Source organism: Suncus etruscus, chromosome 16 (genome assembly GCF_024139225.1).
Source record: "Suncus etruscus isolate mSunEtr1 chromosome 16, mSunEtr1.pri.cur, whole genome shotgun sequence".
NCBI lineage: Eukaryota > Metazoa > Chordata > Mammalia > Eulipotyphla > Soricidae > Suncus > Suncus etruscus.
Window position 1 is genome coordinate 15,675,808 of NC_064863.1, and position 24,232 is coordinate 15,700,039.

Consider the following 24,232-nt stretch of genomic DNA (forward strand, 5'->3'; position numbering starts at 1 on the left):
CAAACATGTCACAAGAAACTCTCAAGACTAGAAGACAGTGGTGGGATATTGTGACAAGACTGAATGAAATGAATGCCTCACCAAGAATACTGCACCCAGCCTGACTCACGTTCAGGTTTGAAGGAAGAATACATAGCTTCATGGATAAACAACAGCTCAGAAACTTCACAGATAAAAAACCATACTTAAAGGAATAACTGACAGGTCTACTCTAAGACAAGAAAGACCAACAAACACAGCAAACTTATCTACAAAGATGACGTTAAATCCTATGACAATCATCTCCCTCAATGTCAATGGACTAAATTCACCAATTAAAAGACATAGAGTGCAAAATGGGTCAAAAAGATGAATCCAACCTTCTGCTGTCTACAAAATACACACCTGAGTGGTCAGAAAAAGCATAGGCTCAAAATTAAAGGCTGGAGGAAAAATCATCCAAGCAAACAACACCCTCAAAATAGCTGGGGTGGCCATATTAATATCTGATGACACCAACTTTATACTCAGAAAAGTTGTAAGATGTACACTATGTACTAATCAAGGGATATGTGCAACAGGAAGAAATCAGACTATTAAACATATATGCACCCAATGAGAGACCAGCAAATTATCTAATATAGTTACTGACAAATCTGAAAGAAGAAATCAATAATAACACAATAATTGTGGGAGACCTCAACATGACCATATCAACACTTGATAAGTCAACCAGACTGAAACCAAAAAAAAAAACATACTAGCCCTGAAAAGAGTAATGGAAGAAAGAGGACTAGTAAATATATATAGGACACTCCACTCCAAAAAACCTGGATACACATTCTTCTCCAATGTACATGGGTCATTATCCAGGATAGACTACATGCTGACACATAAAACATACTTCCATAAAATCAAGAGAATAGAAATCTTGCAGGCTACCTTTGCTGACCACAAGGCTTGAAATTAGATGTGAACTACAAAAGCACACAGAAGAAAAACTTTAACAATTGGAAATTAAACAGCCTGCTACTGAACAACCAGTGGGTCCGAGATGAAATCAAAAAGGAAGTCAACACTTTCCTGGAAACAAATGATAATGAAGACACAAACTGCCAGAATCTATGGGACACAGCAAAAGCGGCCCTGAGAGGAAAATTTATAGCTATACAAGCACACATCAGGAAGGAAGAAGGGGCATGCCTGAATAACTTAATGACGCAGCTCAAAAAATTAAAAATGACCAACAAAAGGAACCAAAAATAGGGAGACAGAAGGAAATAACAAAGCTAAAAGCAGAACTCAATGAAGTGAAAAACCAAAAAACAATCGAAAGATCAACAAAAACAGAAGTTGGTTCTTTGAAAAAATAAACAAGATTGATAGACTATTGTAAAAACTCACAAAGAAAGAGAGAGACAGAAACCTGATAAACCGTATTAGAAATGAAAAGGGGGAGATCACGACAAATATTGCAGAGATCCAAAGGGTAATCAGAGACTACTTTGGGAAACTTTGTGCTACTAAACATGAGAACCTAGAAGAAATGAAAAAATTCTTGGACACTTATAACCTTCCACAGTTAAGTAAAGAGGTTGTAGCATATCTAAACACCCCATCACTACTTAGATAATTGAAACTGTAATCAAACATCTGCCCAAAAAGATGGATTTCCTAATGAATTTTTTAAAATCTTTCAAGAGGAGAAACTACACATCCTAGCCAGGCTCTTCCATGAAATTGAAAAAACGGGAAACTCCCAAACAGCTTTTATGAAGCCAACATCACCTTGATACCAAAACCAGACAGAGGTGCTGACAAAAAAGAAAATTACAGATCAATATCCCTTATGAATGCTGATGCAAAGATCTTCAACAAAATCCTGGCAAATAGGATCCAATACATCATGAAGACGATCATACACTATGACCAAATAGGTTTCATCCCAGGAATGCAAGGATGGTTTAACACCCGTAAATCTACCAACATCATACAAAACATCAACAACAAGAAAAATTAAAATCACATGATCATATCAATAAATGCAGAGAAAGCATTTGATAAGGTCCAACACCCATTCTTGATCAAAACTCTCAGCAAGATGGGAATTGACGGAACCTTTCTCAATCTAGTTAAAGCCATCTACTACAAGTCAATGGCAAATATTATCCTCAGTGAAGAAAAACTAAAAGCATTTTCTCTAAATTATGGTACAAGACAAGGCTATCCAGTCTCACCACTCCTCTTCAAAATAGTACTGGAAGTTCTTGCTATAGCTATCAGGCAAGAAAAAGATATCAAGGGAATCCAGATAGGAAAGGAAGAAGTCAAGCTCTCACTGTTTGCAGATGGCATGATACTCTACTTAGAAAACCCTAAAGACTCTACCAAAAAGCTTCTAGAAACAATAGACTCATATAGCAAGGTGGCAAGCTACAAAATTAACACTCAGAAATTAATGGCCTTTTTATACACCAATAATGATAGGGAAGAGAAGGAAGTCAAGTAGGCAATCCCATTTGCATTAGTGCCACACAAACTCAAATATCTTGCAGTCAACTTGACCAAAGAGGTGAAGGACCTATATAAATAAAATTATAAAGCCCTGATCCAAGAAATAAGAGAGGACACACAGAAATGGAAACACATACCCTGCTCATGGATTGGCAGTATTAACATCATTAAAATGGCAATACTCCCCAAAGCATTATACAGATTTAATGTGATCCCCTTAAAAGTTCCCATGAAATTCTTCAAAGAAGTGGATCAAATTCTTATAAAGTTCATCTGGAATATTAAACACCCTCGAATAATTAAAGCACTCCTAGGGAAAAGGAAAATGGGAGGCATTACTTTCCTCAACTTTAAACTGTATCAAAAAGCAATAGTTATCAAAACAGCATGGTATTGGAATAAAGACAGAGCCTCAGATCAGTGGAATAGGCTTGAGTTCTCAGACAATGTTCCCCAGACATACAATTACTTAATTTTTGACAAAGGAGCAAGAAATCCTAAGTGGAGCAAAGAAGCATCTTCAACAAGTGGTGCTGGCAGAACTGGGTAGGCACTTGCAAAAAAACTGAACATAAACCCCCAGTTAACATCATGTATGAAGTTAAATCCAAAAGGATTAAAGACCTCGATATCAGACCTCATACTATAAGTTATATAGAACAACATGTCGATAAAACACTCCATGCCATTGAGACTAAAGGCATCTTCAAGGAGGAAACTGCACTTTCCAAACAAGTGGAGGAAAGAGCAAAAGACGGGAATACATTAAGCTGAGAAGCTTCTGCACCTCAAAAGAAATAGTGCCCAGGATACAAGAGTCACCCATCAAGTGGGAGAAACTATTCACCCAACATCCCTCAGATAAGGGGCTAATGTCCAAAATATACAGGGCACTGACAGAACTTTACAAGAAAAAAAAATCTAATCCCATCAAAAAATGGGGAGAAGAAATGAACAGAAGTTTTGATTAAAAAAAAATACAAATGGCCAAAAGGCACATAAAACATGCTCCTTGTCACTAATCTCAGGGAGATGCAAATCAAAACAACGATGAGATACCATCTCACACCACAGAGATTGGCATACGTCACAAAGAATGAGAACAATCAGTGCTGGCGGGGATGTGGAGAGAAAGGAACTCTTATCCACTGCTGGTGGGAATGCCGTCTAGTCCATCCTCTATGGAAAGTGATATGGAGATTCCTCCAAAATCTGGAAATTGTGCTCCCATTCGGCCCAGCTATTCCACTCCTAGGATATACCCTAAGAACACAAGAATACAATACATAAAACCCTTTCCTCACACCTATATTTATTTCAGCACTAGTCACAATAGCCAGTCTCTGGAAACAACCAAGATGTCCTTCAATAGAGGAATGGCTAAGGAAACTGGTACATATACACAACGAAATATTATGCAGCCGTCAGGAGAGATGAAGTCATGAAATTTTCCTATACATGATGTACATGGAATCTATCATGCTGAGTGAAATAAGTCAGAGGGAGAGAGAGACACAGAATAGTCTCACTCATCTATGGGTTTTAAGAAAAATAAAAGTCTTTTATGTAACAATCTTCAGAGACAATGAGAGGAGGGCTAGAATTTCCAGCTCACTTCATGAATCTCACCACAAAGAGTGGTGAGTGCAGTTATAGAAATAACTACACTGAGAACTACCATAATCATGTGAATGAAAGAGGGAACTGGAAAGCCTGTCCGGAGTACAGGTGGGGGTGGGGTGGGATGGAAGGAAATTTGGGACATTGGTGGGACATTGCACTGGTGAAGGGGATGTTCTTTACATGACTGAAACCTAATCACAATCATATATATAATCAAGATGTTTAAATAAAAAGAAAAAGGGGAAAAACTGTAAAAAATCTGATACTGGATATCTCTTAGAAAATAAGTTATTCTATAATTTAGAGATGACTCAATAATCACTTAGGTCAGAAACATGCACATTGCTCTAGAGTCAGTGAGTTGGAGACAATAAAACATTACTCAACACAAATTTTATTAAAGGGGACAAATACATATATTAAATGTATTTCACAGGGAATAAAATAAGTAAGGCCAACATGTTAGTCACATAGATTCATAATACATAATATTAACACATTGACTGGAAGATTTATAAAGGTCTTAATATGCTTGTCCTTCAAGTGACTGATTCTGCCTCCATCCCTGTCATGATATGTTCCCACATACACCTTCAAAAATGATCCTGAACACAAGGCCCAAAATTGTCCCTGATAGCCACTGAAATTGATCCAAAATCCTATATCAAACAAACAACAACGAAGTGGACAAATAATTCCTTTAGGGATTCACAAAGGACATGCACAGCAGTATATATTAAACAACAATAGTGTGGAAGAAATTGTCGGTTGACAGGTCAAGAGAGCTGGATAGGTTAGAAAATGAAGGGGCCGAAGAGATCGCATGGAGATAAGGCGTTTACCTTGCATGCAGAAGGACGGTGGTTCGAATCCCGGCACCCCATATGATCCCCGAGCCTGCTAGGAGCGATTTCTGAGCATAGAGCCAGGAGGAACCCCTGAGTGCTGTGGGATTTGACCCCAAAACAAAACAAAACAAAACAAAAAAACTGAACTAAACTTTGTGTTGCATGCCAGAGAAATACCTAAATAGTCCTGATAAAACAAGATGAATTAAAACAAGTTAAAATAGTTTTACAGTTGACTGACAAGTTTCCTCCTAGGGGCCAGAGTAGTAGTATAATAGATAGAGAGCTTAGCATGTAGGCAACAAGTTATATTTCCTACACCACAGTAGTGGTCTCTGAGCACAGAATCAGAAGTTAATTCTGAATACACTTGGGTGGACCAAAAAATAAAAAGAAAATATGTACTGACAAATGGAAATAGAAGGAAATTTCCTCAAAGTAAAGACCATTAATGACACACAACCATCATCATATTCAATAGTAAAAACCTGAGAGATTTTATCTAAAATCAGGCACCATGCAAGTTTGTTCACAAATTTGTAAAGTGGTTCAACTTATAAAAATAGAAATCAAGTTTTTTTCCATTAACAGGTAATATAATAATAAACTTTATAAAATTCTAGACACTATAGAAAAACAAAATCCTGGGGCTAGAGAGATAGTATGGAGGTAAGGCATTTGCCTTGCATGCGGAAGGATGGTGGTTCTAATCCCGGCATCCCATCTGGTTCCCCGAGCCTGCCAGGAGCGAATTCTGAGCATAGAGCCAGGAGTAACCCCTGAGCACTGCTGGGTGTGACTCCCCTCCCAAAAAAAAATCCAAAACAAAGAAAAAAATCAAATTCTACAAAAAATAAACTTAACAGTCAAGGTGATACATAATAAATCAATATGGCAAATTCTGTGGCACCCCCTTTAGAACCCATGAAATGAAAAGAATTCTTGATTGAAATTCAAACTACTTCTCCTCAAAAAATCAAGAGGCAAAATATTGTAAAAAAGAAAGCTGTAAATCATAAATAAAAGAAATAGAAGACATAAGAAATTGAAATACTTTACCTGTTCATGGATTAACATAGTTAAACTAATTGTCCTAACCAGAGCACTATATAGATTCAATGTAATATGTATCACACATTCATGTGTGATTATCCATGTCAACTTTTAAGGAGATGGTATAAAAACTGTTAAAATATTTATGGAATAACAATAATGTACAAATAACCTCAGCAAAATTGGGAGAAAAGATGTGAAGCTTGTCTACCAAACTTTAAATTATACTATACAGAGAAAATAATAAAAAACTATGTGGTGCAAAAATGTAGTGCCAGATGAATGAAATGGACTAAGAAGTCCAAAAGACAGACCACTGAGAATGGTACATATCAAAAAATAAGGGAAAACAATCAGTTTTGGTGGAATGTGGTGAAAATCTCATTCTAGTTGACTGCTGGTTCAACTCTTGTTTATATCTCTATTGTATTGATCTAATAAGGAAGGATGAGGAATGTAAGGGAGGGAAGGAAGGAAGGAAGGAAGGAAGGAAGGAAGGAAGGAAGGAAGGAAGGAAGGAAGGAAGGAAGGAAGGAAGGAAGGAAGGAAGGAAGGAAGGAAGGAAGGAAGGAAGGAAGGAAGGAAGGAAGGAAGGAAGGAAGGAAAGAAGGAAGGAAGGAAAGAAGAGAGGGAGGGAGGAGGTGAGGGAAGAAGGAGGGAGTGAGGGAGGAAGGATGGGTAAAAGAAAGACAGGAGGTAGAAAGACAGGGAAGGAGATTGGGAAGGTTAGAGGGAGGATGGGTGGAAGGAGAGGAAATAAGCCCTGAAAATTTTCATGACTGTATCTTAGAAAACAACCCCTGGGAGGAAAGAATAAGTAGTTGTGTTTGAGTTGCTGCAGGAGCTGTCAGTGGATGATCCTCAAACCAAAACCTTCCCGTGGAGGTATCAGAGCCTTGGAGCTAATATTCTAAGAGAGACAAAATTTGTCATGAGTAGATGTTTAGGGAAAATACAAGCTAGTAACCAAATTAAAGTTCAAAAAAACAAAAATAAAAATTGAATCAACAAAAATATTTCTTTTATAAATAAAAATCTTTGAAGAAAAGCTGTTGAAATGAAAATGCTTGTATTTGACCAATTTATTAATCTATCAAATGTATGACTTCCTAGGACTTAATAATTCTAGAAATAATGGAAATAAACAGCTGAGAATTTTATGTTTAGTGAGTCTATCTATATATAACTTGCATACTCTTTTAATATATGATATAAGCTAAAGTTGTAGGGAAAAATAAATTTTAAAGAAAAAGTGCAAGAATTTACTTTTCGATCATTTAATAACTATCTCTTATTAATCACTGGGTGCCAGATCTTGCAGTATGGTTTTTAGTAATAAGCCAGCATGTTGATGGAAGAAGACATTTCATAACTATACAAAACATAAAAAATAAGCTAAGTATTTTAATGATAATAAGTGTTATAAAGATGAGTTATTAAACTATAAAAGACAGAAAAAGAAATGCAACAGGTTGAATTGTACCCTGTCACATTGATGACTATGCTGGAGTTGTAATCTCTAATGTCTCATAAAGTAGGGGAAAAATGTGTAAAATAACCCTGGGTTGGCTGGTCTTCGTAGAAGAGGCGTTTACAATCCAGAAACACAGAAAGAAAAAAGAGTGTGAAGACCATCAGGTGAAGGTCAACATTGGCAGGCAAAGTGAAAGAATTTAGGAGAAATAATTTTTGGCATGATAATCTCACATCCGTAGTTTCCAAAACAGTTTTTTTTTTAAGGTTTATATTGTCAAACCCACTCATTCTGTAGTCATTGTTTATGGAAGCCCTCAAAAACATATAAAGTAATGGAGTGGGACTGATAGAGAAAAGAATTAGGTGGAACGTGGTTATAAAGAAAAGAAACACAGTCCAAGGAAACAATATATCCCACAAAGTTGGAAAACTGGAACCACTGTTTCCTCTGATGGTATTTGACTCATCCATCCGGATCCACAACATAACCAAAAATGGTGGTTGCTTTATGGGCATGATTTTAGTTTTCAGCTTGTTGTAAAATTGATTCTTCAGGCCAGGTTTTAAAACTTTCTGCATAATTTGTCCTTGTCACATTATTTAATGTACATACTGATGATGTCTGATATGTATTGAGTGATGATTTTGTCTGCCACTATCTTGGATATTTTAATGTTATAAACATTTATAATGATATAAAATGATATAAAACATTTAAAACATTGACCATGTATTTGTACTTTGATTAAATTATTTTAACAAATATGTTAACTGTGGAATTTGGAGACAAATAAAATTTTCAAGTATATACAATACACAGAAAGAAGATGACTTTGATGAGTTTATCTGGTCTAGAGCTCATCTGACATAGAACTTATATGCAATTATAGCTTTTCAGGAATCTCGCATGAATATTCTACAAGGTTTGAGGTTTTTTATTTATGTTATTTAAATATCTGCTGCCCTGAAAATCAGGTAAATATGATAAGTTATGAAAATGAAGTATGAAATCTGCATTATTTCTAATATTTTTGAATTATAAGTTAACTTGGACTCAACTTTTTATTAAGTAAACAATATTTTATCATATTTTAAACACCTGAGTATAATAGATTTTCTACATTTCAGCCAATAATTTTTAGTACATAACATGGAATAAAAACAAAAGAAAAATCTTTAGTGGTACATCAAGCAAAAAATTTGCCGTACTTTCAATTACTATTAGATTTTGGATATATTGACAATTTTAATACATATAAATGCCATTTATAAAAATGTCATTCTTCATGATACTATTTATGGAAGACTTTAAATTGTCCTCTAAAATCCTAGGATCGATAAATCAATGCAGTAAAGTAGGCACTTATAAAATCAATTACACAAAAAGTTGTAACGTTCGTATATTTAAATAATTAACTAAAAACATAAGATCAAAGAGTCTATCCTAATTAAAATCATATTCATAAATATCATGTACTCATATATCACCTTAACAGATGATGTGAGAAAATTATATCTTAAATTAATAGTCTTGAAAATGATTCCTTAAGAAATATATAATGTCTCTGTTCATAGACTATAAGAATCCTTGTGGTCAAAACAGCCTTTAGACCTAAATTTTTGTATAGATTCAAGATAATTTCCATCCAATTTCATACAGAATTTATGAAGTTCAAGAAACTCCATTCAAGAAATCAGGACAGTAAATAATAAAATTTATATGGAAGCACACTGAGAAATAAGAAATTGGGAGGTATCTTATTACCTAACTTCAAACTATATTATAAAGGAAGAGTGATTAAAATAGCATTTTTAGATTAGAGAACAATGTACATTGATAAGAAAGTTGCCTGCACATGCTGATCTCAGGTTCAATTCCTGATATTTCATATGGTCAACGTAACACTGCCAAGAGTAATTTCTGAGTGTAGATCCTGGATTAATCACTAACCATTGCCAGATCTGGCTCAAAAACAAAACACCACTACCCCAAAATAAATAGCTTTGCACTATAGAATAAGGTTCTACTTTTTCACAATTAGAATAGAATAGTCAAAGACAAATTCCCAAATTTGTACAACTACTTTTGTTCAAAAGATCTGAGCACATGGAATAATTATTGCCTACCCTCCATATAGTGTTGGGAAAATTAGATAACCACATGTAAAAACAGAAAATAAAGATGATTCCACATATCAAGCCTTACAAAAAATATCCATTTAAAGTGGACCAACAACACTGAGAAAAACATTGGCAAAATTGCTAACAAGTTTGGACCTCACAGGTTTTTCAATACTATAATGCCATTGGCAGAGGCCACAGTAATAAAACAAACAAATGGAACTCCATCAAATTAAAGAGATTGTGCATGGAAAAAGAAATATGGAATATAACCATAAAGTACCAAAGATAATGGAAGAAAACTTAGTATTTCATACACTAGATAAAGATATAATATCTAAGTTATATAAATAACTCACTATGATCAACCACACAATAAAAAAATAAAACCCTCATAAAGTCAGAGAAAATTAATATATATAATTCTATAACAAAGACAGACTAATATCTGGTTTATACATACAGTGTTCTTATTACTTATTATCAAGCATATACAAATAAAAAACAATAAGATATCTCTTGATAGTGAGAATGACTAATATAAAAAAAACTTGGAACAATCTATTCTGGTGGAGATGTGGTTTCAATATAACACTCAACCACTTTTGATTGGAAGGTTTTCTGGTTCAACTCCTACGGAAAACAATGTGGTGATTTCTCAGAAAAGTAAGAATAGAATTGCCATATGACACAGCAAATTCATTTCTTGGCATCTATCCCTACAACACTGAAACTTTCATTCAAAAGGACATAGTCACACCATTATACATTGCAAAATTTAGCACAATAAATTTGGTTATGGAATTCCTTTAAGTTGTCCAATAAAATGTGAATTATGAAAGCATGATATATATACATATATTGAATATATATACATTTTATATAATGCAAGTAAAGATGAAAGCAGACAATTGGCTGCAATTGGATGCTAAGTAAAGTCAGAAGAGGAAAAAATGCCAGATAATCTCACTTTTCTGTGTCATATAGAATTACAGAACAGTGAATACATAGTATTATAGGGGTCACCCAGATTACTATGGTCCCTAGGTTATAGAACTGAGCACTGAATGAAAAAAGCTAAGAGAGAAAGTAAGAAAAGAAGTCAGGAGACTGAGACCTTAAACACTCTAGCAAGTGGAGGTGTTGTCTATCTATATATCTAAACCACAGAGCCAAAGAACCAAAACATGAGATCTAAATTGCTTTTCAAAGAGACAGAGTGTGGTGGTGGGGTAAAGGATGCATGTGGGAACAGGGCTGAAGGAAGGACAACATTGGTGATGAGAATGCCCCTCATTCATTGTCACTATGTATGTGCCTTAAATATTATTGCGAAACTTTTGTAATTCACTTTGACCACAATAAAAATTTAAAAAAAAAATGAAAGGAAATGAGACATTGATGGTAGTTGGCACTGATCATAGGATGGCATTGAGAAATTTCTGTGTCCCATACATTTTAGTCATTTGTTTCTTCATTATCATTAATCTCAAAGCATCTCTTTTGACCTAGCTGTTGTTGAGTAGCATTTTGTTTAGTCTCCAAGTATTATACTTTCTCCATATCTTTGCACAATCAATCTTGATCTCTGTGGAGTTGTGATATGATAGGATGTCTGGTATAATTCATATATTTGTATATTTATGTAAGTTAAACTTGCTTTCTAAAATGTGGCCTATCCTGGAGAATGTTCAGTGCGTATTTTAGATTAATGCGTATTCTGATTTTTTTTTTTTTTTTGCTTTTTGGGCCACACCCGTTGATGCTCAGAGGTTACTTCTGGCTATGCACTCAGAAATCATTCCTGGTTTGGGGGACCTTATGGGACGCCTGGGGATTGAACTTGGTCAGTCCTAGGTTAGCCACGTGCAAGACAAATGCCTTATCACTTGTGCCATCATATATTCTGATTTTTGAGGATAAAAGGTCTTGTATAGATCCATTAGTCTCAGTTCTTCTAGTTTCTCATTTTTGGGCTTTATGTCTTTAGTTTTCTGCATTGTGAATCTTTCCAGTCTTGACTGTATCATGTTGAAATCTAGTACTATCACATTTCCATCATATGTTTCTCTAGGTTTGTGAGTAAAAACCTTATATATTTTGCTAATTTGGTTTGTAAATGTTGATCAGAATTGGTACTTTTTGGCCTATTGTTCCTCTGATCAGTAATTTGTGTTCATCTTGTCTCTAAGTATTTTCTTGAAGTTCAATGCAATTTGGTCTAATGTAAATATGGCTGTTCCAAAATATTTTTTCAGTAACTTGTAGAATTATTTTTCATTCTTTTACTCTGAACCTGTGTCTATCCTAAACTTTTAAGTCTGTTTCTTACAGGCAGTAGAAAATAGCTTGGTTTTTATTTTATGATCTAACCTGATACTCTATGCATTTTGATGGGAGATTTTAGTCCAATGACATTTAAGAAAATATTGACAGTAAAGGCTGTTGTGGCAATATATTGTATAGGGTTGTTGTTTTTGTTGTTACAATTGGGTATTCGATTTATATAATTAATCTTTGAGTATTTTATTTAAGGTTGGTTTTGTTTTTGAATGTTGCTAATCAATTGCTAATCAATGCTACCCTGATCAACTGGATCTCTGAAATGATGGAAAGTCTGCCCCTTATGTATATTCTAGAAGTTGTCTTTAAGTTACTTGTACACTGATATTTAAAAATTGACAAAGAAGATGAGATAAAAAATCATTTTAACAGAATCTCTATTTTGGTTGTTGAGCCTAGGACCTGTGGCCAGTGGTCCAGAAAACAGTCCTTCCAAACTCATCGGGGAATATGTAACATTGTGCTTGAAACCATGGTCAAAAATGGGAACTATTCAACCTCTCTGTAATTGGAAGAGTTCTTCCCAATAACATGTAACAAGTGCCATGAAACACTTAGAAATTATAAGTAATTAACCTACTACTCATAAGTCTTGAGTTCAAAACATTCTCGTGTGACTCAGCATATTCATGCATCTACTGACATCCAAAATAGTTTTAACAGGAAAAGAACATATTTATTCTTTTAGAGGCTCTTTAAGCCAGAGACCTTTTACACTTTTTGTACTAAAAAGTTTCATTTTGTTTTTCTTAAAACTTGAAGCTTGATAGTTTAAAATCTCCACCTTGAACATTATGCTTGATTTCTGTGCAGACTTGAGAAAAGATCAATGCCAACACTGGGTATTATAAAATAGATATACAAATAGAATAATAGGCAGAAAGTATCATATAATATTTATTAGAGTTTTATAGTATAATTCAAAATAGAGAGATATATCACTACCTTCTTATCTCCTAGCACTGAATTGACTATAGAAATTTTAGCACAATGTACCCCATGCTATTAAAAATTGCCATGGGAATTTTTGTGGGAACTGCATTAAATTTGTATAGAGGGTTTTTTTTGTTTTTGTTTTTTTTTTTTTTGTAGGACTACCTTTTAACCAATACTAGATCTTCCCATCAATGATTAGGAAATGGGTTTTCTGCAACATGCAGTTAATCTGTATTGTGATGTGGGTAAGATGATCATTTTAACTGATTTAATTCAAGAGCAGGGAAAGTCTTGTCTTCTTATTGTTTTCATGGGGATTTATAGTTTTCTTGATGAATTCTTCTAGGTTTTTGGCTATTTGGTTTTCCCATACTTTATTTGGAGTGTTCATAACTATAATTTGGATTTATTATTATTTCTCTTCTACTACTTTGTTTGAATATATAATCAATGAATATTGTACATGTCTTCACTTTTGCCTAACACTAGAAGTCAAATTAAAGAACTTCTAGATGCAAAGTTATTCCATAATCAGTGACCTATATGTTCACTACAAGAGTGAATTTTTAATTAGGCTAGGGAAATAGCTCCAGGAATGAAATGCATACTTTGCATGTGGTAGGTTCATGTTTAATTCCTAGCACCACATGGTTCACGTAAGAAGATTGGGGCTATCCACCTGAGCACCTGAGTTCCATGTCAGATATCTCGAAACATTTTCTTGCTTGACTCAAAAATAATAACACAGAAGAGAAAAAGAAAAAAAACCATTTAAAGTTATTTAGAAACATTGGTTCTCTGTTCTAATGTTGTTTACATCTTCATATATTGTTATGTTTAAATTATAGGTCTAAAATAATGGTTGTAAGTTCAACAAAACAGACTTGAGTTACTTTAATTTGGTATTTTATATGACCACTTAGAGATTTCTCTTGCATTTAAAATCTTAAAATTCACAAAAGCTGAGTTTCAAAAATAGAAACTATATATTAAATATTCATGACAAAAATATAGGCATATTTTTCTTTTTTCCCCTAAGAGCTGCCTTGAATACATTGTGAATATTACCACAGCAATATATCAATTTCTCCCTTTTTAGTGCCATGGTATTTATCAATTAATTAATATCTGGCATAGTTATATCTAATAAAGGTGATAAATAGATCTGTCTCCTTTTTTTTCCTGGGGATTTTTTTTTATATTTCTTCTACATACTTGGGATTTACCTTATTTTTGTGACTTTTTTAGGTTATAGTTTATATTAGATTTTTTTATTTGAAATATTTCTACTTTCCAATATATGTATTTTATGTTTTATATTTCCTTGCCATCATCAATTTAACTGTGTCTTACAAATATTATTGGTGGTGGGAATTTCTACTGGTGAAGGGTGTGTATGTTCTTTTTCTTTTTATAATTAAACCTAACTACAAACATGTTTGTGATCATGGTGCTTAAATAAAGATATGTATAAAAACAAACAAATCTCATTATATTGTTTTCCACTTCCTTTCTTTAGTAAAAGAGGGATTGGGATATGCGCAGCAAAGCTCATATGTACTCAGGAAACTATATGAAGTTCCAGGAATCAAATCTGTGATGATAGCATACAAAGCAAGTGTCTTGTATGCAATATTGCTCCCTTAAACATGTTTTAAAATTTTATTCACTTTATATTTTATATCAAAGCACGTTTCCGCAATTTATTAATTATTTGAAATATATTACCCGGTTTCCAAATATTGGCAAAAGATCTTTGGTTTTATTTTGCTTTGGGGCCACATATAGCAATATCCAGGGTAATTCAGGGGGCCATATGGGATGCCAAAGATCAAATGCAGGTTGGCTGTTGTGTATGTAAACATTTTATGGGATTATTGTTACTGACCCTACCCTGATTGGTGATTGTGCCCTACCCTAGGGTGTGACCTGGCATTCTGCCCCCACCCTAGGGTGGTACCTGATTCTGCTCCCACCATTGGGTGGTACCTGATTCTGGGGGATAAAAACAAGGGTCTGTGGAAGGCGAGGGGCTTTCTGGCGGGAACTGATGCTGAAATGTTGGACTTCAGACTTATCCACCGAATAAAGCTAATATTTCCACAAGCCTGACTGTCTGCGAGCTGTTTACCCGCCGCTTCACCTCAGAACCGCCGGCTGAACAGGGTAGCAGACTTGTGCTCCTAGCCAGAGGGGAAAGACCTCATCCTCCATCCTTCCATCAGTCAACCTCTTCAGGGGCTGACTTGCAACAGTTGGCCATATGCAAAGTAAGTGTTCTATTTACTGTACTGTCTCTCTGACCTCCATAATCAAGTTTTGTTATTGTTGTTCATTTGTTTAGTTTAGTTTTGTTTTTGTTTTTTCCATTGACGACGTTGTGACATTTCCATTTATCTATCTTTAAAGTTACTGACTCATTCCTCTAGTCCTGCTTTTTGCTGTTAAGTCTATCAGTTTTATTTTCCATTTTGAGTCTTTTTAATTATATAATTTTATTTGTTTTTATTTTATTCTAGTTTTATTATTTTTAATTTGAGGCACCATGGTTTTACAATACTGTTCACAATAGGTTTCATGAATACAACATTACAAGACCTCATCTTCAGTTTTAATAGACTTTCTCTTTTTTAATTAGTTCGAGCACATTCACAAGTGCTCATTAAAATATTTTTACCATGTTGCTTGCAAAATCCTTGTCAGCATTCTGATATCTAATCTTAATTTTGGCATACATGATTGACTTATTCATTTAAAGAACTTTACTTTTATCAGAATAAGAAAATTTTGAAAAAAAAGTACATTTTGATGTTAGATTATGCCACCCAAAATTGTATTAAATGCTGTGTTTAATAGACTTTTTCTGGCATGGATGTTGTGGGAAAGGGAGTCACTGCTCACTGCCTAACCACTTACTGAAACGAGATTCCGAGGTTATCTCTTTATTGCTTACTGAAGCTACCATGTTATCTGCTCAGCCTCCATTGACTTTCAGGAAAGAGAGTAAGCCACTGTGTCTATGTTCAAATGGTTGTGTAACACTCCACTGATCCTACTATACTCCCAGGATGCAAGTTTGTGTGAAATGATGTGTAAAATTTTACAGCTATTGCTCAGGTAGCCTATTCAGACCTAATCAGACAGTTGACTAGTTATTGCTGAGTGGCAATGGAAGCTCTAATTCTTCTCTGATACCAAACCCTAGGAAGAGAGAGAAGTACATTATTGTTGAATTAGAGGTAAAAGTTGAAACTTCCTACACTTTTCTCCTAAATATTATGGAAACATACTTAGTCTTCAGGAATGATGAGCAACCAGTTACCCACTTGGGTCTCTCTGCCTTCACTCCAGAAAATGGGTTGGGATGACTCCTTACAACTTGTCTATATCAACAATCTAGTTTCGTCATTCACCCTCCTTTATTTCTTGTTTTTACTCAACAAACTTTTACTGAAATACATTAAATACCAGTGAACAATATAAGTACGGCAGTTATCATTCCTATTCTCCAGATGATTATATTCTAATGACTCATATGGATGTCAAAAAAATACAAATTTTTAGTAAATCATCATTGAACTAAACAGCATAATACGAAGTAGCAAATGAACAAATTAATGACTCAAATCTAGGTTAGCAAGTGTTATTATTTCAATCATTCTAATAATGCAATTTTTAATAATAAGAATATAGGATTCATTTTGTGTTGTTATTATTTATATTATGTAAATTATGTTATTTAAAAGAATGTTCTGGACAAACAGAAAACTGAGTCACTCCATAGACTCACTTGAGATGTAAACCGAGACATGAAAGATTATGGCTTTACTGGCCCACACAGCAAAATGTTGGCCATCTCATGAGGAGAGGGTAGGACACACCCTGAACCCTACCAAAGTCATGCTTGCAACCTCAATCACCAGAATCTCCCTTTTCCCCCAAAGGCCTTTCTCATCACCAACCTTTTATGATTTCCCAGGGGTCACCGATCTGACCACACTTCAGGTCTGTCGGTTGTTGGGCTGATATCACCTGGGCTTTTTTTTTTTTTTTTTTTGAGTGAATGTAGGTATCATCCCCCATATCTTACTGCTTTTAGGAAAGTCTGGCAGTTTTCCAGACCCATACCCACAAATGCAGTTGTCATGTTTGACAGGGCCTTTTCAAGGATGGCCCCCCATCTCCGAATATATTCCCCTAAAATTCATAATATTGTAGCTTTAAATTTCTGGGCAACTTTTGTTTGATGCTTTCATCCCTAAAGGAACCCCAATTTAATGGATTGGAGATAAAGCAGCAAGAGCTTGCTAAACCTTATGCCATTGCATTAATGACTTCATTAGTGCTACAATAATTTTCGCAAATGAGCCTGATATTGTACTTTTTTTCCTTTATTTTTAATCTTCTCTTTCATTTTGTTTTTTTATTTTTGTTTCATTTTTGTTTTTCAGTAACTTTGTTTTTCTCTTATCTGTAAACAAATGTAATATGATCAACTATGTCTGTCTGGCTCAGTGACGTGGAAAACCTGGCATGCTGAAGGGGCATAAAATCTCTCCTGACCAAGTTACTCCTCAAGGAGTTTGGGAAAAGGTTGAATAAAGGGGTTGCCACTAGACAGAACACACACAAACACCAGTGAGGAAAAAACTGTAAAAGAGAATCCATTTATTATGAACAATGATACGTCTTACATAGGTTGGACTAGGTTAGGCAAAGTGGGCTTTAGTCACTTGAGTGCAGCTGTGTGTGCAGACATCCTTGGTGTCCCGATTGGTATGTCAGATATGATTTGAAAAAGTATGCTGTTTTCTGTGGCCACGACAAGATAAAAAGAAATGAAGCCATATAGACTTCTTTGCTCATTGTTAAGCCATGAAATGCTGGATGAGTAGGGGGGCTCAATTGCATAGGCTGTAAGCTTGGGGCTTGGAATAAAACAATCAGCCAGGTCCCACCAAAGCATGTCCCCCCATATATCAATTTATTGATACATTTTATTTAAATAAATAAAATTTAAAATAACATTTAAAAATAAAAGAAGGTTCTTATATCCAAGTATCCAACTGTGGAATAACATACAACAGTTTCATTTGAAACAATTAAATTAAGGAAAATAATTTAGGCTTATACCAATAGCTAATGAACATATATTACAATTTTAGCTAAAAATATGCCAGTTATGGTAACTCACAATTTGGATGCTATTTTCTGATGTTTTGAAGGTTATTATAATAAATGACAACTCTATTCTCTGACAGATTCTCTCTAACTGCCACAAAGGAAAACTTGATTTAAGTTGAGTGAACATTGGTTATGTTCCAGCATGATACTTCTTAGGAGTTATCCTGTGCCTAGGAACCGTTCAGTAACACAGTACAACTTCATCATGAAAATTCAGCTCCTTTATTTGCCTTTGGATTGGGTTGGTTTCAAGATTGTCTGCCATCTCAAAAGAACATGATGACATTTTTAATTTGAAGGACTGCTGAGAAACCACAGCAGGGTACAGACCAACCCATCAGAAGTGAAGTGAGGATTTCCTTGATGTGGAGAATTAATTAAGTGACTATAGGGAATGGGACACTGATTGAAATCCATATGTCTTTGTGTTCCCACTCTGAAGTCCAGCTCCTATGAGGAGCCATAAATAAAAGTGATTGGTTCTTACGCTCTCCTGGACACTCGACCCAAGAGCTTCCTAGTCCTTCTTTGTTGTAAATCCTTGGACTATGAAGTACTCACTTTCTCCTTGAAAATGAAGAACTCAGAGACATGCAGAACTGTATTTTCATCTCTTGGAATGGTTTTTATTTTTTCCTAAAAGAGAATGCAAATCTGCTTCTTGATTTGTTAGTAAGTATATTAACACTGTCCCTACATTTTTTTTCTGAAGCTTCTCGGACAATAAAAACAACCACCTTAAGGAACAGTATATGAATATATGTGCTTTCTATGAGCATTAAAATACCGCATCTAGTGTGAATTTGTGTAAATTTGGTTTAGAGTGTATTCAAATTCCCTAGGAACATGTCAGGATGAAGTTAAGGACATTATATATGACCTGAGTGTGAAATCCATTCCTCTGAGGAAGTGACATCTCATATTGTAAATTCTTTATGCACTATCACATATAACTTGCCTCATGAAAAGATATTTGGCAATTGAAAATTTAATATTTTTCTATCTGATACCCATCATGTTTAAGACCACCCATTGTCTGCTGAATCTGCGTTAATTAGCATGCATGATTTGTGTGTACCTATCTATTGAGGTTGTCCTTTAGTCTCTGCATATTTTGAATATTCCTTAAAATCTAAGAAAATTTGCTCTCACATATAAACACTTTAGAAATAGCAGTCTTTACTTTTGTTCTCACTGGTCAGAGGATTGACTGAACCTGTCTTGCTCAGTTTCCAGATCAAATTTATCCCCCCCAATTTATTATAGAAATGTCATAAAAAGTATAATCTTTCTTTTGGCTTTACTAGACACTCAGACTTACAAACACTTTAATTAGCTAGTAAAACCATTGATTTAAAATTTTTTATGAACAGATTCTCATTTAATTCTCCTAACCTTTTTTTTAAATAAAACTTTTATTTAAGCGCTATGATTACAAGCATGATTGTAGTTGGGCTTCAGTCCCACCCACCCCTTCACCAGTGCAACAGTCCCCACCACCAAGGCCCCCCCTTCCTCCTTCCCAACCCCTGCCTGTATTCAAGGCAGGCATTCTACTTCTCTCACTTATTAAGATTGTCATGATAGTTGTTAGTGTAGTTTTTTTTCCCTAAACTGGCACTCATTATTCTTTGCAGTGAGCTTCATAATGTGAGCTGGTCATTCTGGCCCTCATCTCTATTGTCTCTGGGCATTATTACAGTAATGTCTTTTATTTTTCTTAAAACTCATAGATGACTGAGACTATTCTGTGTATGTCTCTCCCTCTGACTTATTTCAATCTCAGCATAAAAGATTCCATGTACACCCATGTATAAGAGAACTTCATGACTTCATCTCTCCTGACGACTGCATAATATTCCATTATATATATGTAGCACAGTTTCTTTAGCCATTCATTTATTGAATTATTGTTCCAAAGTTCTTGATTGTTTCCAGAGTCTGGCTATTGTAAATAGTGCTGCAATGAATCTAGGTGTGAGGAAGGAATTTTGTATTGAACTTTTGTGTCCCTAGGGTATATTCCTAAGAGTTTTATAGCTGGATCATATGGGAGTCAATTTCCAGATTTTTTGAGGAATCTCCATATTTTTCCATAAAGGCTGGACTAGACTGCATTCCCACCAGAAGTAAATGAGAGTTCTTTTCTCTCCACATCCTGCCAGAACTGATTATTCTTGGTCTTTGTGATGTGTACCAGTCTCTGTGATGTGAGATGGTACCTCATAGTTGTTTTGATTGCATCTCCCTGATGGTTAGTGATGTCTAACTTTCTTACCTGGACATAGGTACACCCACAGTATAATATTTAATTACTAGAATTTTTAATTTAATTTAAGTTAATTAATAGAAAGTTTAATTTAATTTAATTTTTTAAATTATATTTTTTATTTAATTTCATTACTAGAATACTAGATTTTTTTTTTTTTTTTGGTTTTTTGGGCCACACCCAGTGACGCTCAGGGGTTACTCCTGGCTATGCGCTCAGAAGTCGCTCCTGGCTTTGGGGGACCATATGGGACACCGGGGGATCGAACCGCGGTCCGTCCTAGGCTAGCGCTGGCAAGGCAGACACCTTGCCTTTAGCGCCACCGCCCGGCCCCCAGAATACTAGATTATTAAAATCTTGGTTTACCTTGTCTTGGGCTTCTATGAACTTCTTTCTCTTCTTTATAATAATGTTTTTTAAATTCAAAGAATCACTTAGTACTTTTAAAAGGAGAAAAATTCTGTCAAACAGTTTCATATTTAAATGTGATCTATTAATGTTATCTATAAAATACAAAGGTATCTGCTTTATACTTAAATTTTATTCAATCGCACTGGGAAGTTGTTGGGATATATTCAGCATTGTTCCAAGATTACTCCTGAATCTGTAAAGGATAGGGGACTAAGAGGGCTAAGTATGATGGCAAAGATCAAACCCAGGTCAGTCATACTCAAGACAAGCACCTTAAAATATTTTTCCTCTATATTTATATCTGACCCCAACAAGGGACTAAAGCAGGAGATGGGGGATTGAGTTGCCTTAACATTTGTGCTATCTGTCTGACCCTATAAAAACTCAAATATAAAATGGAGGTTACATTTCTTTTTTGTTTGTTTGTTTTCATTTTGGGGCCACAACCCAAGGGCACTCAGTGATTATTCCTGGCTGTGTGCCTCAGAAATAACTCCTGGCAGTCTTGGGGGACCATATGAAGTGCTGGGCACCGAACTCAGGTGAACCATATGTAAGGCCCTACCCACCATGCTATTGCTGTGGACAGTTTTTGTAATCTTATAAATGTTATCACCCATTATCCAGCCTTCACAAAACTACTTTTTCCAGTGACTGAGCTATGATGGCTTCTGCCAGCATTAAAAAAAAAAAGTTGGGGCTGGAGTGGTAACATAGTGATAAGGCGTTTGTTTGCCTTGCATATGGCTGAACCAAGATGGATTGGGTTCGATCCCCCACATCTCATATGGTCATAAGCCAGAGAGATTTCCTAGCACAGAGCCAGAAGTAGTCCCTGAGCGCCTCTGGGTGTGCCCCCCCCCAAAAGTATTGTTGCCACCATAAACCCCTTTTTTTCATTCCTCATGTTCATCATAATTGTAGGTGTTTTCTCATCTGCATATCTGACATATATGCAGAATTAGCACTAAACCCATACTTGTGCAAGCCTCTGCTGTCCTATATGAGTAGGTTTCCAAATTGTCTCCCTGTTTTTATCTTTAACACCTCTAAGTTCCATTTGAATTTATCAGTAGGAAGACGGCTGAGGAAAGCATAACACATTTCTGTGTTAATTACAGGTCTAGCCTCCATCTCTTACATTCTTTTTTTTTTAGAGAGGCAGGGGTCCACCTGGCTGCTCTCAGGGGTTACTTTTGACTCTGCCCTCAGAAATAGCTCCTGGCAGGCTCAGGGGACCATATGGAATGCCGGATTCGAACCACCATTTGTCCTGGATCAGCTGCATGCAAGGTAAACGATCTATTGTAGTGCTATCTCTCCAACCCCCTTTATCACTGCACTCTTAATAAAAACACACAACCTCTCTGTTTACAAGGCCAGACATAGAACATGTTGTTGTTGTTGTTGTTGTTGTTGTTGTCATTGTTATTTTATTCTACCCTTCAATAAGCTCTCTACAACCCTGTGGACCAATTAGCTCCTATCAAATACATAGGCAAGTTTTTATCTTAGGGCATCTGAATTGTCCCTTGGCCATAAATGCTTTTCCCAGGCTGTTTGCTTGGAAGATTGTACTTATCCTCAACTCTCCTGTTTTCTATTTCATTTTCCCCTCATACCACGAATATATCTCAATTCCTATATGTTATTTATTTTCATAAATATTTTGTTTTCATGCATTTAAAAGCTTATGAAATTTAGACTATTTCTCTCTATATCTTCCATTGTATCTCTGAGAACTAGATGGGTTATTTATACATAGAGAGACAACAAATAATTGCAGAATGAAAAATAAATTTGAAATTGATTAGAAGTTGAAAAATCAATAAAACAGTTAAATAGAACAATGGTTTTATAATATATATGATGCCAATTTGCTGAAACTGATTTATATTTGAGTCAATAAGAGAAATCTTTATATCTTATTATATTTCATATATTATGTTCATAATATTTATATATTATGTTTCTAGTTGATTCATCTGAATTTTAGATGTAGATCCATCATCTGAGTTGTCATTACTAGCTCAATGTTATCATTTTCTTTGTTTAAAAACAAAATTCTCCTTTTTTTGATGGCTTGATTTGTATAGTAATACAACCTCAAGCTATTATATAAAAAGTAGTGGTATTCATGCATATTCTGTATAATAGTTACTGTCAAAGAAAAGATGGATAAATGGGTTCCTAAAAAGTGGAATATCTCTGAAGCATCAACCTGCCTTGTGAATGTAACAGAGACAGCATGAATTATTTGAATTATCTTTTTTTTACTTTATTGCACCCTTGATTCTATTTGAGATATTGTGAAATGTTTTATTATGCCATAAGGAGTTTCCTGTCCTTCAATTCATGTGACTCTATTCATAAAATAAAATTCAAATATAGGCATTCCAAATACTTGTGAAAACTCACTTACAAGCATGTTATAGAGGTGACCCCGAAGCTTGTACTCTTTCCAAGACTTTTCAAGACTATCCCAAATAGGAAATAAAATTCACAAATCTAGAGGAGGTCTGTGTGGACACATACAATATCCAAGAACCCAGTTCAAGAAACATTCCTTACAGCCCTGATTGTATAAGACAAAGTAGGACAAATGAGATTCAGTAGAAAAGATTAAAGAGAATTATTCAATATATGATAAATAACATATATTATTTTATATATTATATTACTTTAAAATATACTTTTCAATATATATTTCAAATGTAGCATATACATATGTTATATTACTGTGAAATATATTATATTACTTTCAAAAGAAGCAACATTTATGCAAGAGTCTACTTGGGGAGGTAGAAACAAGAGGACATTATTTCAGGTAAAGAAAATCATATGGTCAAAGCATTAGAAACAAAATGCCACAGATTTCTTAAGATATTTCAAAATCATTTCATTTTCTAGGAAACTGAATACGAGTATCAAAGTACATTAGAGTGGAATCTGGTGGCTAGATATGCTAAGAAAAATGAGGAGTCAAACAGACCATGCAGAGGATAGGCACTTGCCTTGTATTCAACCATGCTATGTTCAATCCCCAGTGCACACATTTTTCCCTCAAGTATGCCAGGAGTCATTGCTGAGCACAAACACAGGAGTAAGCCTTGAACAACTTGGTGTGGCTAAAAATAACTTAAATATAAAAGGGAAAGAATTGAACAGTAGAGAAGAAAGGAAAAGAAGAAAACAAAAGAAAGCAGGAAAAAAGAAAGAAAGAAAGAAAGAAAGAAAGAAAGAAAGAAAGAAAGAAAGAAAGAAAGAAAGAAAGAAAGAAAGAAAGAAAGAAAGAAAGGAAAAGAAAGAAGAAAGAAAGAAATAAAGAAAGAAAGAAAGAAAGAAAGAAAGAAAGAAAGAAAGAAAGAAAGAAAGAAAGAAAGAAAGAAAGAAAGAAAGAAAGAAAGAAAGAGAAAAAGAAAAAAGAAAAAAGAAAAGAAAAATAATGTGAGTGAGTAACAATAAAGTCCAGTGC